Below are 17500 nucleotides of genomic sequence, written 5' to 3'. Positions count from 1 at the left end.
TACAGGGACCTTGTAAAGTGATAAGAATTCTTTATAACTGAGTAAAAGACCCTCTGCATTTACCAGTTGGCTCACCAATAGGATATTATTTTGGAACCAATATTCTAAAAACAGAGAGGTATTTTTATACAATATATCCCGATTATTCAATATATAATATCTGTGTGGAGAAAAATTGTGTTTATAAATTAAGGACCATGACAAGAAAACCTGCCAATGAAAAGCAGAGAGTTTCACTGGAACTTTGTCAATATTATAATTGCAAAACAACATGAAGTTAAGGCCACCAAAAGTAGAGAAGACATGATGAGGAATAAAATTCCAGATAGAAGTGGGTCTTCTTAGGAATTGTTTTATCCAATTGATCTTAAAAGTATTATTTAAAGTAGTAAAGTCCAGAAAATTCAGTCCACCATTCTCATAAGTGTTCATTACAGCAGTTTTCCTAATGTAATGGGTATGGTTTCTCCAAAGAAAGTTGAAAAGCATCTGGTCTATCTCCTTGCTTATTTTACTGTCAAGATATAAAGATAGAGCACCATATGTTCGTCTAGAGATACCTTCAGCCTTGGTTATTATTTTTATTTTTTATTTTTTATTTATTTCACCTTTATTTAACCAGGTAGGCTAGTTGAGAACAAGTTCTCATTTGCAACTGCGACCTGGCCAAGATAAAGCATAGCAGTGTGAACAGACAACACAGAGTTACACATGGAATAAACAATTAACAAGTCAATAACACAGTAGAAAAAATGGGCAGTCTATATACAATGTGTGCAAAAGGCATGAGGAGGTAGGCGAATAATACAATTTTGCAGATTAACACTGGAGTGATAAATGATCAGATGGTCATGTACAGGTAGAGATATTGGTGTGCAAAAGAGCAGAAAAATAAATAAATTAAAACAGTATAAAAACAGTATGGGAATGAGGTAGGTGAAAATGGGTGGGCTATTTTCCTATAGACTATGTACAGCTGCAGCGATCGGTTAGCTGCTCGGATAGCTGATGTTTGAAGTTGGTGAGGGAGATAAAAGTCTCCAACTTCAGCGATTTTTGCAATTCGTTCCAGTCACAGGCAGCAGAGTACTGGAACGAAAGGCGGCCAAATGATGTGTTGGCTTTAGGATGATCAGTGAGATACACCTGCTGGAGCGCGTGCTACGGATGGGTGTTGCCATCGTGACCAGTGAACTGAGATAAGGCGGAGCTTTACCTAGCATGGACTTGTAGATGACCTGGAGCCAGTGGGTCTGGCGACGAATATGTAGTGAGGGCCAGCCGACTAGAGCATACAAGTCGCAGTGGTGGGTGGTATAAGGTGCTTTAGTGACAAAACGGATGGCACTGTGATAGACTGCATCCAGTTTGCTGAGTAGAGTGTTGGAAGCCATTTTGAAGATGACATCGCCGAAATCGAGGATCGGTAGGATAGTCAGTTTTACTAGGGTAAGCTTGGCAGCGTGAGTGAAGGAGGCTTTGTTGCGGAATAGAAAGCCGACTCTTGATTTGATTTTCGATTGGAGATGTTTGATGTGGGTCTGGAAGGAGAGTTTGCAGTCTAGCCAGACACCTAGGTACTTATAGATGTCCACATATTCAAGGTCGGAACCATCCAGGGTGGTGATGCTAGTCGGGCATGCGGGTGCAGGCAGCGATCGGTTGAAAAGCATGCATTTGGTTTTACTCGCGTTTAAGAGCAGTTGGAGGCCACGGAAGGAGTGCTGTATGGCATTGAAGCTCGTTTGGAGGTTAGATAGCACAGTGTCCAATGACGGGCCGAAAGTATATAAAATGGTGTCGTCTGCGTAGAGGTGGATCAGGGAATCGCCCGCAGCAAGAGCAACATCATTGATATATACAGAGAAAAGAGTCGGCCCGAGAATTGAACCCTGTGGCACCCCCATAGAGACTGCCAGAGGACCGGACAGCATGCTCTCCGATTTGACACACTGAACTCTGTCTGCAAAGTAATTGGTGAACCAGGCAAGGCAGTCATCCGAAAAACCGAGGCTGTTGAGTCTGCCGATAAGAATATGGTGATTGACAGAGTCGAAAGCCTTGGCGAGGTCGATGAAGACGGCTGCACAGTACTGTCTTTTATCGATGGCGGTTATAATATCGTTTAGTACCTTGAGTGTGGCTGAGGTGCACCCGTGACCGGCTCGGAAACCAGATTGCACAGCGGAGAAGGTACGGTGGGATTCGAGATGGTCAGTGACCTGTTTGTTGACTTGGCTTTCGAAGACCTTAGATAGGCAGGGCAGGATGGATATAGGTCTGTAACAGTTTGGGTCCAGGGTGTCTCCCCCTTTGAAGAGGGGGATGACTGCGGCAGCTTTCCAATCCTTGGGGATCTCAGACGATATGAAAGAGAGGTTGACCAGGCTGGTAATAGGGGTTGCGACAATGGCGGCAGATAGTTTCAGAAATAGCGGGTCCAGATTGTCAAGCCCAGCTGATTTGTTATTAGGACTCTACCCTTTAAAGATAAGTCCATCTGTAGCCATTGATTTAGTTTCTTCTGCTTTTTTTAATAAGAGGGTTAAAATTTAGTAAGCCTCTAGACTTCTGATCCTTTGTAATGGTTATGCTTAAATATGTAAGTTCTTCTTTTACTGGAATACCATAATATGAAGGTGTCACACAATCTTTGACAGCTAAGAGTTCACATTTATTAATGTTAAGATATAGACCAGACGCTTTGGAAAAGGATTGTATCACATTGATCGATATGGGAATTTGGTTAGCGTCTTTCTGGCTTATAATAATTTCTTTACCAGCCATGGAAATACCTTGTACAGGACTATTATTTAAAGAATTTGCAATAAGTTGGGTGATTAATAAAAACAGGTACGGAGAGATAGGACAACCTTGCCTAATTCCTCTCTTTAATTCAAATCTAGGTGAGGTGCCATATTTCAATTTGATAGAGCTGTTACCATTTGCATAGAGAGTCTTAATAGCCTTACAGAAAAAAATCCCCAAAGCCAAGTCTCTCAAGGGAGTGGAAGAGAAACTGATGCTCTACTGTGTCAAATGCTTTATAAAAATCTAAAAATAATATGAAGCTATCCTCAGTTATTAGGTCTGAGTAGTCAAGTACGTCTAATACTAGTCTGACATTGTTAGAAATATGTATGTTCCTCATGATGCCAGACTGTGTTTCATCAATGATTGCATCCAGGACTTCCTTAATTTTTTTTGCAAGTAGTGAGGCTAATATCTTATAGTCATTATTAAGAAGAGAAATTGGACGCCAGTTATCGATGAGCAGCACTTCTTTTTTAGGTTTAGGTATCAGTGTTATTAACCCCTGACTCATTGTAGGAGGGAGAACATTGTTTTTAATACTCTCTAAAAAGACTTCAAATAGGAAGGCTACTTGTTCAGAAAATAATTTGTAAAATTCTGATGTAATTCCATCAACACCTGGTGATTTATTGTTCTTTAGATGTTTGATAGACTCTATAATCTCTTCAACTTTGATGGGTTCATCACACTGTTTAGATTCTATATCACTGATAGAGTGAACATTATTCAGTGAGTTAAAAAACATATCTGTGGATTCCTGACAGTACGTAGAGCTATACAATATACTGTAAAAATTGCTACAGTATTTAGCGATTCATCTTTGGTCATCTGTAATAACACCATCAATGTTTAACTTATGGATAGTGTTATTTTTAGAGTGAAATTTCTCAAGTCTAAAGAAATAAGATGAATTCTGTTCTCCCTCAATCCATTTTTTCCTAGATCTAATAAAGGCTCCTTCTGCTTTTAATTTATATATATTATCCAGTTTATTTTGTAACTCAATTAGTTCCATCTTCTCCTCCCCCAAGAGGTCAGCTGGGGACCTCTGAGAAAGGGAAGTTATCTTAATGATCACCTTTTCCTCCTCAGCTCTTCTGGTCTTAGCAAGAAGAGCTGAGGAGGAAAAGGTGATCATTAAGAAAAGGGGAACTACTACTTCAAGGTCTCAGAGCAAGTGACGTCACCGATTGAAACGCTATTTAGCGCGCACCGCTAACTAAGCTAGCCGTTTCACATCCGTTACACATACACTTAGGTTGGAGTCAATAAAACTTGTTTTTCAACCACACTACAAATTTCTTGTTAACAAACAATAGTTTTGGCAAGTCAGTTAGGACATCTACTTTGTGCATGACACAAGTAATTTTTCCAACAATTGTTCACAGACAGATTATTTCACTTATAATTCACTGTATCACAATTCCAGTGGGTCAGAAGTTTACATACATTAAGTTGACTGACTTTAAACAGCCTGGAAAATTCCAGAAAATGATGTCATGGCTTTAGAAGCTTCTAATAGGCTAATTGACATAATTTGAGTCAATTGGAGGTGTACCTGTGGATGTATTTGCAACTGCACATGGTGCCAAAGATCGTAATTATTGGAGAAATGCCCTCTGGTCTGATGAAACAAAAATATAACTGTTTGGCCATAATGACCATCTTTATGTTTGTAGGAAAAAGGGGGAGACTTGCAAGCCGAAGAACACCATCCCAAATGTGAAGCACGGGGGTGGCAGCATCATGTTTTGGGGGTGCTTTGCTGCAGAAGGGACTGGTGCACTTCACAAACTAAATGGCATCACGAGGAAGGGAAATGATGTGGATATAGTGAAGCAACATCTCAAGACATCAGTCAGGAAGTTAAAGTTTGGTTGCAAATGGGTCTTCCAAATGGACAATGACCGCAAGCATACTTCCAAAGTTGTGGAAAAATAGCTTAAGGATAACAAAGTCAAGGTATTGGAGTGGCCATCACAAAGCCCTGACCTCAATCCTATAGAAAATGTGTGGGCAGAACTGAAAAAGCGTGTGCGAGCAAGGAGGCCTATAAGCCTGACTCAGTTACACCAGCTATGTCAGGAGGAATGGGCCAAAATTAACCCAACTTATGGTGTGAAGCTTGTGGAAGGCTACCCAAAACGTTTGACGAAACTTAAACAATTTAAAGGCAATGTTAGCAAATACTAATTGAGTGTATGTCAACTTCTGACCCACTGGGAATGTGATGAAAGAAATAAAAGATGAAATAAATAATTCTCTCTACTATTATTCTGACATTTCACATTCTTAAAATAAAGTGGTGATCCTAACTTACCTAAGACAGGGAATTTTTAATATGATTAGGAATTGTGAAAAACTGAGTTTAAATGAATTTGGCTAAAGTGTATGTAAACTTCTGACTTCAACTGTATGTGTGTGTTTGTTTACTGATCAGGTATGTTATAGCTGGTTTACCTTGTGAAAGCGACGTGGGGGTCTGAAAGGTGGGAGACTGCATGTGAATAAACTGAGGATTAAATGTCCTGTTCCGTTTATGGACGGTAAAATAACAACAACCTCCTGGGCCTGGGTCACGTGACACAGCTACTGGACTCATCTGCTAGCCAGCAGTACTGTGGGCTGCCAACTGTGTCTTTAAAAATGGATGACACAATAAAAGAGATATCCTTATTGAATTATTTATGTGGACCTTTATCCTTGGAGACAAGGGTGGGATATCCACTACCTCTTTCAAAGGGTGACATGCTTAGGCCAAGGCTACCTCGCTGTAGAAATGATCTATTTTTATCAGCTGTTTTACCAAGCCGATCTCCGTAGCACACATGCATGCACTGAACCACCTACACGGGGCGCTGTTGAGGCTTCTGTGGAAAGATGTGGCAGTCTTATTTTTTTTTTTACATGGCGGAACACAAGTGTATATATAAATAATATACAACGGACATTTGGGCTAGGGGGCGGGGCTAGGGGGTACAATATCACATTACATACATACACTTATAATTCTAACAGCTTTTTTGTTAGTAGAGTATTTAATTGTCATAAAATACAGTTCAATTATTTTTTAAGGTAAGAAATGTGGTATTTTGTTTGTAAATTTACATTTGTGACTATGAAATTTGGCAAAAAGAATAATGAAATTAATTACATAAAATTGTTCAACTTATTTCTATCGTAGGTAAAGCATCCAAGCAGGTCATCTCTCCACAATAGTGTAAAATCTTCGTAAATTTGTTCAATTATAAATCTACTGATGTCTTGCCACAGTTTTACATGACTTACATGAATACATTGCCAAAAAAAGATGCAACACCGTTTCTGGGTGGTCATTACAAAAGGTACAATTTGAGTTTATGTTTTTTTTTTTTAACTTCTTCATATATAAGTTGGTAGGATAATATTTATGAATAATTGTCCTTAATTTTGTTAACAAGTAGGTATGTGTGTGGCAACATCCAACCTTTTCCCCCACAGATATTATCAATTAAACCGTTCCAATAAGGCATGACATAATACAACATCCTGCTGAAACAAGGTTCGTATCGCTCTGTTGCTGAATGGACCAGAAGAGAAACAAATCTCAAGTCAACAGGTCAACAGGGTTAATGGAAGGTAGGTTCTGAGGGTCAGGTCTTGGCGCGTTCCTGAATAATAATGAATAATAAATGGCATCTAAAACTATTTCAAAATATTTAGGTGTTACAGGGACCTTGTAAAGTTATAAGAATTCCTTATAACTGTAGCCAGAGTTGAGCTAGGTGAGAGTGTATTCCTTATAACTAAGAAAAAATACCCTCTGCATTTACCAGTTGGCTCGCCAATAGGATATTATTTCGGAACCAATACTCTAAAAACAAAGACGTGCCAGTCACAGACAGGTGCAGCGCGCTGATGATATCAGTTATCAGGGAGGTCATATGAGGCGCGGCCACGGTGCCTTGGACTGTGCTAAATGGACATTTCGCACTCGGTGGAAAATGACCCCGAACTTCATCGTATCTAGTGCTATATTCATTCGACTTGCCATTAGTAAAATGTTATGTCGTCCCATGGGCAGCAACATGTGTATGGGGAGACTGACATTTGATGCCTTATAGGCTATTTACTATATATATTCATATTTCTAATCGTGGATGGTTGTTCATTTCAAAATAGGCAACACACTCTCACCTAGCTCAACTCTGGCTACAGTTACAAATATAGATTTGAGATAAATGACTGTGAGGTTAATTCATAGTGATAACGGGTTAATTACATGGGCAAATCATAATTGTGTCGGTTAAATATATAAATTAATTTAGTAGTGGGAGGAGTCTAGTGGCTTCGCACTCGGTCGTGTGCTTCGGAAGCAGATTACCTCCAGGAGACCCTGATCACCCGACAACCGTAGTGAGTGACAGTGATGAGTGACAGTTCTCGGACGGGGACGACGTGAGCGCGATGGACAGTTTGTAACTTTGCTTTTGAAGGGGAACGTCAAGTCCACATTCACGGACCAAACTACGGGACTATGCCCAGTGCCGATACCGTTGTGGATAAAAGTTTATCAGAAGTAGAGAGATATAACATCTGCGGCGAAATGGTAAATATGCCTTCCTGGTCACATCGTCTGCGGAATGACAGTGACTTGCTGTAACGTATCTGACTGCGTCTGTAGAGCTAGCCAACATTTGTCACGTTTGATATTCGGTAGTATACTAGCACTTCTTCGTGGCGGTTGTAAGTGTACAATATCGGTAATATGTATCATCTGTGTTGTTAGCGAGAGTAGCAACAACCAGTTGTCTCTATGCGAATTATCCCAACTAACCGTAGCTAACAAAGTATTTGGGCCATAGTTTATCCGTGACTGAGTCGAGTTCGGAACCGTTCCATCGTGCAGCGCAGTCCCAAGTGTTGGGGCGACTTGATTTGGAAATGATGTGCTCCGTATCCATTACATCATGTGAGACGTTGTAGTTAATTGCAACAGGACATGTTTAGGAATCTACTTTAGGAATAATTTCAGATCATTCCATAGTTAGACAGGCTGTTTGTAAATTGTGGTCATTTATTGCTTTAGATTTTTTTTGTATCTAGCCAACACGTGTCTAACTGAATTAGTTATTTATACACTCAGTGTTTGTATCTGTTGTGTTGACAGCCAGGTATAACCCGGTTAGTCAATGATTTGTACTGCTGGGCAGGTGTTTCATTGACGGCAACAGCAGCTCTTTTCACAAAACACAACGTTGCGTGCGACCTCTCTGTCAAGTGCTCGTCCATGAACACAACAACTGTTGAACAAATTTACGAAGTAGCTTCTATTCATTCGGTTCCTTTACCTTAGCGGTTTTTGTCGGGAGCAAATGTGCAGCCAGATGTTTGTGGTGGACGTGGCCCCTAAACGCGTTGCTTTATACGGTCATTCCCACTCTGTAGTTTGCCACGGTATAATTGTTTTGTCCCTGGTGTTTGTGTTCATTCTTAACTGTAATGTCGTGGGTGAGATACAGTGACGAGTTATAATTATAGAACAAACAACACTGATAGCTGATCCCCATACCATGACCCATTTAGGGGATAGGCTATGCTAAACTAAATTGAGCTATTTATCCTAGTATACGACAAAACCACCCCCTCAATTAATGTGTGAAAATGTGAAGAAGTATATGTAGTCAGGGGTCTAGCTGGTATTCAGCTATATGTCCCTTATAGAGGGTAGGCATAGGGGAAAGGATGCAGGTTTTGTGATGGAGAGCCAAGGGGAAGACAGGGGGATGGCACTGGCATATTCTATCTGACAGTGGAAACCCTTGGTCGGTAATGGTCACTGGAGTGGAAAGGAGCGTTTGGGGGCTCTCGCCAGCCATCCATACGTTAATTAGCGTGGCTGGAGAGTGGCGGCTTGTCCGTGAGTCAACTGGGACGGGATAACCCTGGCTGGAACAGACTACGGAGCAGGGAGAGGAGATGCCGAGAGACAGAACATACTCTTTTCACCCTCCCTAGTACACATGCCCCATATTTTCATTACAGGATAGTTGTTTTGCAGTTTGAAGGAATGTGGCATAGATTTAACATCCGCATCTAGCATTTACATTATGGAAGATAAAAATCCATATGTTGTTGTTATCACTGGTGATGATGACCACACACACACACACACACACACACACACACACACACACACACACACACACACACACACACACACACACACACACACACACACACACACACACACACACACACACACACACACACACACACACACACACACACACACACACACACACACACACAAGCTGGCACATTTTACTGAATATAAATTGATTTTGAGAAAGCACACAAACAGGCAGACGGACAGAGAGACAGACATGCAGACATTGTGATCGATGGAGGGTGTTATTAATGTTGACACACACACACACACGCTGTAGCCAGCAGCACTCGTCAGTGTGTGTCCATTTGGCATCTGTCATATAAAGACGGTGCCCCTCTCTGCCCTGCCACCATCCCCACTCATTTATATTTAACTACACACACTGACTGAAGCTGGCATATTTTACTGAATATAAATTGATTTCAGAGAGAGAAAGCTTTCAAACCCTTTACATCAACAGAGATGCTAGAATTGTAATCTGACAAACAGGCAGACGGACAGAGAGACAGACATGCAGACATTGTGATCGATGGAGGGTGTTATTAATGTTGAATGTTATTTATTCATTAGTGCCTCGCTATTTATTCATTAGTGCCTCGCTAGTCTTTCCATGTTAAGTACTGAATATACAAAGGTCAGGTCCACCCTGTGTGTGTGTATATGATGTAGTGTCGCATAGTGTGTGTGTGGTGTAGTGTCGCATAGTGTGTGTGTGGTGTAGTGTCGCATAGTGTGTGTGTGGTGTAGTGTCGCATAGTGTGTGTGTGTGTGTGGTGTAGTGTCGCATAGTGTATGGTGAAGTGTTGCATAGTGTGTGTGTGTGTATATGTATGTAGTGAATATATATGTAGTATAGTGCCTCATGTGTCCCTAATCTATCAGAAGTTTATTTACATTTACATTTAAGTCATTTAGCAGACGCTCTTATCCAGAGCCACTTACAAATTGGTGCATTCACCTTAATGGGGAGAATATGCTGTTTCTGTCCTTTCTCCTCTGTTTAACTAGAGAAGGTTTTCCTGCCTTGCTAAGAAAGAGAGGGAGACTCGTAGAAAGAGCAAAGAAGGGATGGGTTGTCTTTTCCTTTCACAACTCCCTGGAAGTCTGCCCTTGGGCAGAGTAAGTTTCTTAAGGCTGTGTTTTTCCCAGCCTGCTCCACTCAAGTACAGACTGGACTTTTACTGCCTGAGGTCTTATTCCAACGAGACACAGGAATAAAAAGAATGTACGGATGGGTTGTGTGTGTGTGGTATGCGTGTATGTGTGTGAGTGAGCGAGTGTATGTGCGAGTTTGCGTGTTTGTTCGTGTGTGCGTTGCTGAGCTGTTTTTGGCAGTGTAGAAACAGGCCATTAAATAGTGTGTTGTGAGCACAATTTACTGTGGCCCCGGGGCCAGTGCATCGGAGAGAGAAGTGGCTGATGGCACATTCCAAAGGTGTTAATGGCCGCTTGGTCTTCAGAAATGAGGAAATATCAAGCTAGTTGGATTGACTACGTTCTGGTATCCTTTTCTATGGTGCCAAAAGTGAGAAAAGGATGGATTGAGGATATATTGGAGATAACAGCCAGCCATTAGAAATACTTAAACTCTCAGAATGCAGGGAAACCAGGCATAATCTTTATAGCAGATTTTGAGAAAGCCTTCAATAAAAGTACGGCTTGAATTTATTTATAAGAGCCTGGATTATTTCAATTTTAGAGAATCGCTTGTAAAATGTATAAAAAGTAATGTATAACACTCCTTTATGTAACATTATAAATAATGGTTATTTCTCTGAAAATGTTTTTGTTGTTAGGAGGTGTAAAACAGGGTTGCCCTCTTTCACCATACTTGTTTGCTATGGCCATTGAATTGTTAATTATAAAAATCAGATCCAATGATAAAATGAAGGGGTTAAAAATTAATGGATTAGAAACAAAGGTATCAATATATGCTGATGATTCAAGTTTTTTTTTTTGAGTCCACAATCTTCAACCCTGAACAGTCTTATTGAGGACCTGGATAATGTCTCCAGTTTATCTGATTTAAAACCCAACTACTAAGTGTACTATATTACGGATTGGGTCTCTAAAAGTCACAAACTTTAATTGCGATGTGGTCTCCCAATTACTTGATGGTGCTGTTGATGTGCTTGGGGTATAATAATAATAATAATATATGCCATTTAGCAGACGCTTTTATCCAAAGCGACTTACAGTCATGTGTGCATACATTCTACGTATGGGTGGTCCCGGGGATTGAACCCACTACCCTGGCGTTACAAGCGCCATGCTCTACCAACTGAGCTACAGAAGGACCACATACATTACAGGAAAGTTTAATGATCTTGCAACTGTCAATTTGGATAGAAAACAGATAGGACCTTGAAACAATGGAAAGGGAAACACCTGTCAGTCTATGGGAAAATTACACAGATTAATTATCTAGTGATATCACAGTTGACATAGCTATTCATGGCTCTACCAACTCCAGGATAATGCTTTTTCAAGTTATATGAGCAAAACATTTAATTTAATTTAGAATGGAAAAACAAGTTAAGGTTAAACTGGTATATTTATATAATGAATATGAGTTTGGATGGCTAAAGTTATTAAATATCAAGGCATTAAACCTCTCTCTTAAAGATTTTATAATACGGAAACAATATCTAAATCCAAACAGGGTTTTCCAGTAAACTGCTAAAATAGGCACATCCAATGTTTAAAAGGGGTCTCTGTGCTGTTATACAGATTAAAACTCAATTTCCCATGGATTGACAATGGAACCGTGTTTAAAGTATCTTTTATTTTAAAATGAAGTTATAGAGTTGGCTACAATTCTAATGTTATCCTCCAGAAGAGGCAGAATATATATTACAGCAAATAATATGGCTAAACTCCAATGTACTGATGGAGGATGAACCAATTTTCTTGGAGAGAATGTTTAAGGAAGGTACCCTGTTTATGAATGACATTCTAAACAACGACGGTAGAATTATGTCATACAACCAATTAATCCAGGTGAATGGAGATGTCTGCTCAATACAAAATTATAACCAACTCATCGCAGCTCTGCCACAAAAAAATGGAAGAGGAAATTACTTAAAAGAGAAAGGAATGAATTATACTGAACAAAAATATAAATGCAACAATTTCAACAATTTTTACTGAGTTACAGGTCATATAAGGAAATAAGTCCATTTAAATAAACGAATTAGGCCCAAATTTATGGATTTTACATGACTGGGCAGGGGTGCAGCCATGGGTGGGCCAGGGAAGGCATAGGCCCATCCACTTCGGAGCCAGGCCCACCCACCAGGGAGCCAGGCCCAGCCAATCATAATGAGTTTTTCCCCACAAAAGTTTTTTTTTTTACAGACAGAAATACTCCTCAGTTTCATCAGCTGTCGAGGTGGCTGGTCTCAGACGATCCCACAGGTGAAGAAGCCGGATGTGGAGGTCCTGGGCTGGTGTGGTTACACGTGGTCTGCTGTTGTGAGGCCGGTTGGACGTACTGCCAATTTCTCTAAAATGCCATTGGGAGGCGGTTTATGTTAGAGAAATTAACATTCAATTCTCTGGCAACAGCTCTGATGGACATTCCTACAGTCAGCATGCCAATTGCATTCTCCCTCAACTTGAGACATCTGTGGCATTGTGTTGTGGAGAAATGCTCACTAACAGGGATGTAAACAAATTTGTGCACAACATTTGAGAGAAATTAGCTTTTTGTGCGTATGTCCATTTTCTGGGATCTTTAACTTCTACTCATGGAACATGAGACCAACACTTTACATGTTACATTTATAATTTTGTTCAGTATAATTTGTCTGCCACTAATAAAAACATTCTAAATGGCTTAAAAATACTATATAAATCGTGAAATGTATCAGTTTCACAGTCAAGAGGGTTGACAACTATGCCGCATAAAATTCAAGATAGTTGTGAACAGATTTCCGATGTCCCAATACCATGCCATCGGGATTATGAACTGATATACAGTACAAAACAACAATTGATGCATTAATTAGTTCTTTTCAATTTAAGCTATTATATTAAATTCTCGCTACAAACAGAATGCTCAGTATATGGGGTATTCAACAGTCAGACCGGTGCAGACTCTGCCATGCGGAAACAGAATTAGTAGAGCATCTCTCTTGGTACTATCCATCGTTGGCTTGTTTTTGGAGTCGGGTCCGGGAATGGTTGTTATGCCATAATGTCAGGGTGCTGCTGTCAGTCAATAGGAAATAATATTGTGCTCTTGGGTAAAATGTACATTTATGGGGCAATTTCAGCAGAAAGGTTGCAGGTGGGGAGGTTCAAGTCTCTAGTGAGACATCATGGGAGAATGATGGGGACGTTCAAGTCCCTAGTGAGACACCATGGGATAATGATGGGGAGGTTCCTAGTGAGACAACATGGGAGAATGATGGGGAGGTTCCTAGTGAGACAACATGGGAGAATGATGGGGAGGTTCCTAGTGAGACACCATGGGGGAATGATGGGGAGGTTCCTAGTGAGACTCCATGGGAGAATGATGGGGAGGTTCCTAATGAGACAACATGGGAGAATGATGGGGAGGTTCCTAGTGAGACACCATGGGGAATGATGGGGAGGTTCCTAGTGAGACACCATGGGAGAATGGAGGGATGTATTAGAAGAGGAAATGGTAGAATGGTGATTTACTGGGAGAGATGGGTTGATCTGTGGCTTTCTGAAGGTGGAATAATTTTATACACTAATGTACAGTATAAAAGGTCCTCCTATCAGGGGTGGGGATGGGATTATTGTATGTTTTGTGTTTCACTATTTATGTTTTGTGTTTTGGTTTCATGCTGTGAGAGGTGTGTGTTGTTCCTGGGGTTATGAGCGGGGCCTTGCGGGCATCTCGGGGTGGGTGGGGGCGAGCGCAACCACTAACCAGAACGCCCACGTTAGTATTGTTGTTGTTTTAAAGAAAAAAATAATTTGATTTAAAAAACAACAACTGTCCTCTCAGACCAAATAAAAAAACAATCAGGGCAATAGTCGCTCTGGATAAGAGCGTCTGCTAAATGACTTAAATGTAAATGTAAATGTAGTTCTACAATAGGTGATTAAATGAGCCACAGCCTTAAGGGAACAAGCGCTTGAGTTCTCATTTAATGTTGCAGTTGTTTCCCAGGGCATCATGCTACACAGACACTGTTTCAGTCTGGATGCATACAGTATTAATGTCTACAATGAGCCTGCCTTATCTGACCACCAATCAGAGAGCCCACATACCTCATACTACTGTCCAATCACAGAGAGAGGGTGGGAGGAAGAGGGGTAGAGAGAGGGTGGGAGGGTGAGGAAAGGCCTCAATGTATTGAATTATGGGTCCCTAGTCTCTGAGATGCTCTATTGGCCATTATGGTGAGGGGTAGCCTAGCAGCTGTCATTCCCTTCTGTTGTCAGGGCAACCACAGGAGTCGCCCCCCCCTCCCCAATCGTATACAGGCTTTGCCGCTGATATCTCTTTCTATGCTCCCCATTCTCTCCCTCTTCCCTTTCTCTCCTCTCTCTGATGTCTGTGCATGAATGATGCTCAAAGGCATTTATTCACTTTGGGGGTGTTGCTCTAAAGCTTCTCTCTCCCTCTCTTTATCCTGTCTCTGCAAGATCAACTGTTCTGCCTCTCTCCCTCTCTCTTTATCCTGTCTCTGCGACATCAACTGTTCTGTCTCTCTCTCTCCCTCTTTACGCTGTCTCTGCATAATCAATTGTTCTGTCTCTCTCTCTCTCCCTCTCTCTTTGTCCTGTCTCTGTGACATCAACTGTTCTGTCTGTCTGTCTGTCTCTGTCTGTCTGTCTCTGTCTGTCTGTGTACCGTATTCATGTACTCGCCCTGAGTTGTGTGAGTTGGTGGGTAGGATATGGGTTATCCATGGCGTTTGGGCTAGGATCTCTGGGAATGAGGACAGAGTAATAGCCATCGACGAGAGAGCGAGAGTCCTCAGGCAGAGTGGCGTGTTGGAGGAAGAAGAGATGAAGAGGGAATCTAGTCAGAGCAAACATGGGTTTGATTTACAGTGCCTTGCGAAAGTATTCGGCCCCCTTGAACTTTGCGACCTTTTGCCACATTTCAAGCTTCAAACATAAAGATATAAAACTGTATTTTTTTGCGAAGAATCAACAACAAGTGGGACACAATCGTGAAGTGGAACGACATTTATTGGATATTTCAAACTTTTTTAACAAATCAAAAACTGACAAATTGGGCGTGCAAAATTATTCAGCCCCCTTACGTTAATACTTTGTAGCGCCACCTTTTGCTGTGATTACAGCTGTAAGTCGCTTGGGGTATGTCTCTATCAGTTTTGCACATTTAGAGACTGAAATGTTTTCCCATTCCTCCTTGCAAAACAGCTCGAGCTCAGTGAGGTTGGATGGAGAGCATTTGTGAACAGCAGTTTTCAGTTCTTTCCACAGATTCTCGATTGGATTCAGGTCTGGACTTTGACTTGGCCATTCTAACACCTGGATATGTTTATTTTTGAACCATTCCATTGTATATATTTTGCTTTATGTTTTGGATCATTGTCTTGTTGGAAGACAAATCTCCGTCCCAGTCTCAGGTCTTTTGCAGACTCCATCAGGTTTTCTTCCAGAATGGTCCTGTATTTGGCTCCATCCATCTTCCCATCAATTTTAACCATCTTCCCTGTCCCTGCTGAAGAAAAGCAGGCCCAAACCATGATGCTGCCACCACCATGTTTGACAGTGGGGATGGTGTGTTCAGGGTGATGAGCTGTGTTGTTTTTACGCCAAACATAACGTTTTGCATTGTTGCCAAAAAGTTCAATTTTGGTTTCATCTGACCAGGGCTTGTTTGGTGTGTCTCCCAGGTGGTCTGATACTCCTTCCATTTCAATATTATCGCTTGCACAGTGCTCCTTGGGAAATATTTTTGTATCCAAATCCGGCTTTAAACTTCTTCACAACAGTATCTCGGACCTGTCTGGTGTGTTCCTTGTTCTTCATGATGCTCTCTGCGCTTTTAACGGACCACTGAGACTATCACAGTGCAGGTGCATTTATACGGAGACTTGATTACACACAGGTGGATTGTATTTATCATCATTAGTCATTTAGGTCAACATTGGATCATTCAGAGATCCTCACTGAACTTCTGGAGAGAGTTTGCTGCACTGAAAGTAAAGGGGCTGAATAGTTTTGCACACCCAATTTTTCAGTTTTTGATTTGTTAAAAAAGTTTGAAATATCCAATAAATGTCGTTCCACTTCATGATTGTGTCCCACTTGTTGTTGATTCTTCACAAAAAAATACTGTTTTATATCTTTATGTTTGAAGCCTGAAATGTGGCAAAAGATCGCAAAGTTCAAGGGGGCCGAATACTTTCGCAAGGCACTGTAATACACTAAAGTAGCTACTAGCTAGACTTCAGCCAAGTCTGAAGCTGTACATATCTGGACCAGGTTAGCAGAATATTTTGAGGTATTTCTCTCTATCCTTCTATCTTCCCTTCTCTGTGGATCTCTGTCTATGTGTGTGTGTTGTTAGATTAGTGATTGAGCGTGAGCTAAGCCTACAGTGGACAGACACGCACTAACAAACCAACAGAGATGCCGGGTAGGGTGAGTAACACAGCCTCGGATTAACACACACATACGCACTCACTCATCAAAAGGATTTTCTGTATCACCGAACTGTCTTTACATATTATAACACAGGCTCAGAGCTAACTGGATCTTTTTAATCAGTCATTATGAAACCAAGAAGAAGCTTATAGAAGCTTATGTGATGATGTAGATTGTTGCCGGCCATAATATTGACTCAAGTAATGGCCATACAGCCCAGCTGTCACGTTATAAAGCATTAAACACTCTAGCCTGCTGCCTGCATGCTTGTGCGTGCACACACAGCCTATTCACACCAGTGGAGGCTGCTGAGGGGAGGACGGCTCCTAATAATGTCTGGAATGGAGTCAATGGAATGGTATCAGACACATGGTTTCCATCCATTACACTCCATTCCAGCCATTATTATGAGCCACCCCCCCCCTGATTTACACTCACAGGAATACAGCTGGTTCATATCAGCGAGCTACTTCCACTAGATTAGTGTGAAATCTACTGTACCTACAAACACATTCAGTGCTATTCAGTTACTGTACCATACACATACACACAGCAAAGCTCACAGATTGAGTTGACTAGATCAGTGTAGATTACGTAACACACAGGGGAGTGGTGTGTGTGTATGTGTGTGTGTGTGTTAACGAGAGCAAGCTAGATCAATTATCTGCCCATTGGTTACACTGACACATTTGCACATGTGGACGCCAAGTCGGTAAACTGCTTTCCTAAGAGCTCTGACACGTGTGTGTGTGTGTGTGTGTGTGTGTGTGTGTGTGTGTGTGTGTGTGTGTGTGTGTGTGTGTGTGTGTGTGTGTGTGTGTGTGTGTGTGTGTGTGTGTGTGTGTGTGTGTGTGTGTGTGTGTGTGTGTGTGTGTGTGTGTGTGTGTGTGTGTGTGTGTGTGTGTGTGTGTGTGTCCTGTGCCTGCCATG

General features: G+C 41.2%; 1 protein-coding gene across 2 annotated transcripts in view; it reads left to right on the top strand.

The window, feature by feature from the left end:
- The window catches only part of LOC123994474 (transmembrane and coiled-coil domain protein 3-like), a 54960-nt gene that overhangs the window by 18658 nt on the left and 18802 nt on the right, over positions 1–17500 (top strand). Inside the window, exon 1 of one of the 2 annotated variants that reach the window (XM_046297101.1) lies at positions 7173–7402. The exons of the other annotated variant lie outside the window; for it this stretch is intronic. The gene's annotated coding sequence lies outside the window, so the exon portion shown is untranslated. Of the gene's footprint in view, positions 1–7172; positions 7403–17500 lie in introns of those variants that run through there. 2 annotated transcript variants of the gene reach the window in all.

This window comes from Oncorhynchus gorbuscha, linkage group LG14 (assembly GCF_021184085.1).
Source record: "Oncorhynchus gorbuscha isolate QuinsamMale2020 ecotype Even-year linkage group LG14, OgorEven_v1.0, whole genome shotgun sequence".
NCBI lineage: Eukaryota > Metazoa > Chordata > Actinopteri > Salmoniformes > Salmonidae > Oncorhynchus > Oncorhynchus gorbuscha.
Note: the sequence above shows the minus strand (reverse complement) of the source record. Positions and strands in the feature narration are given on the sequence as shown.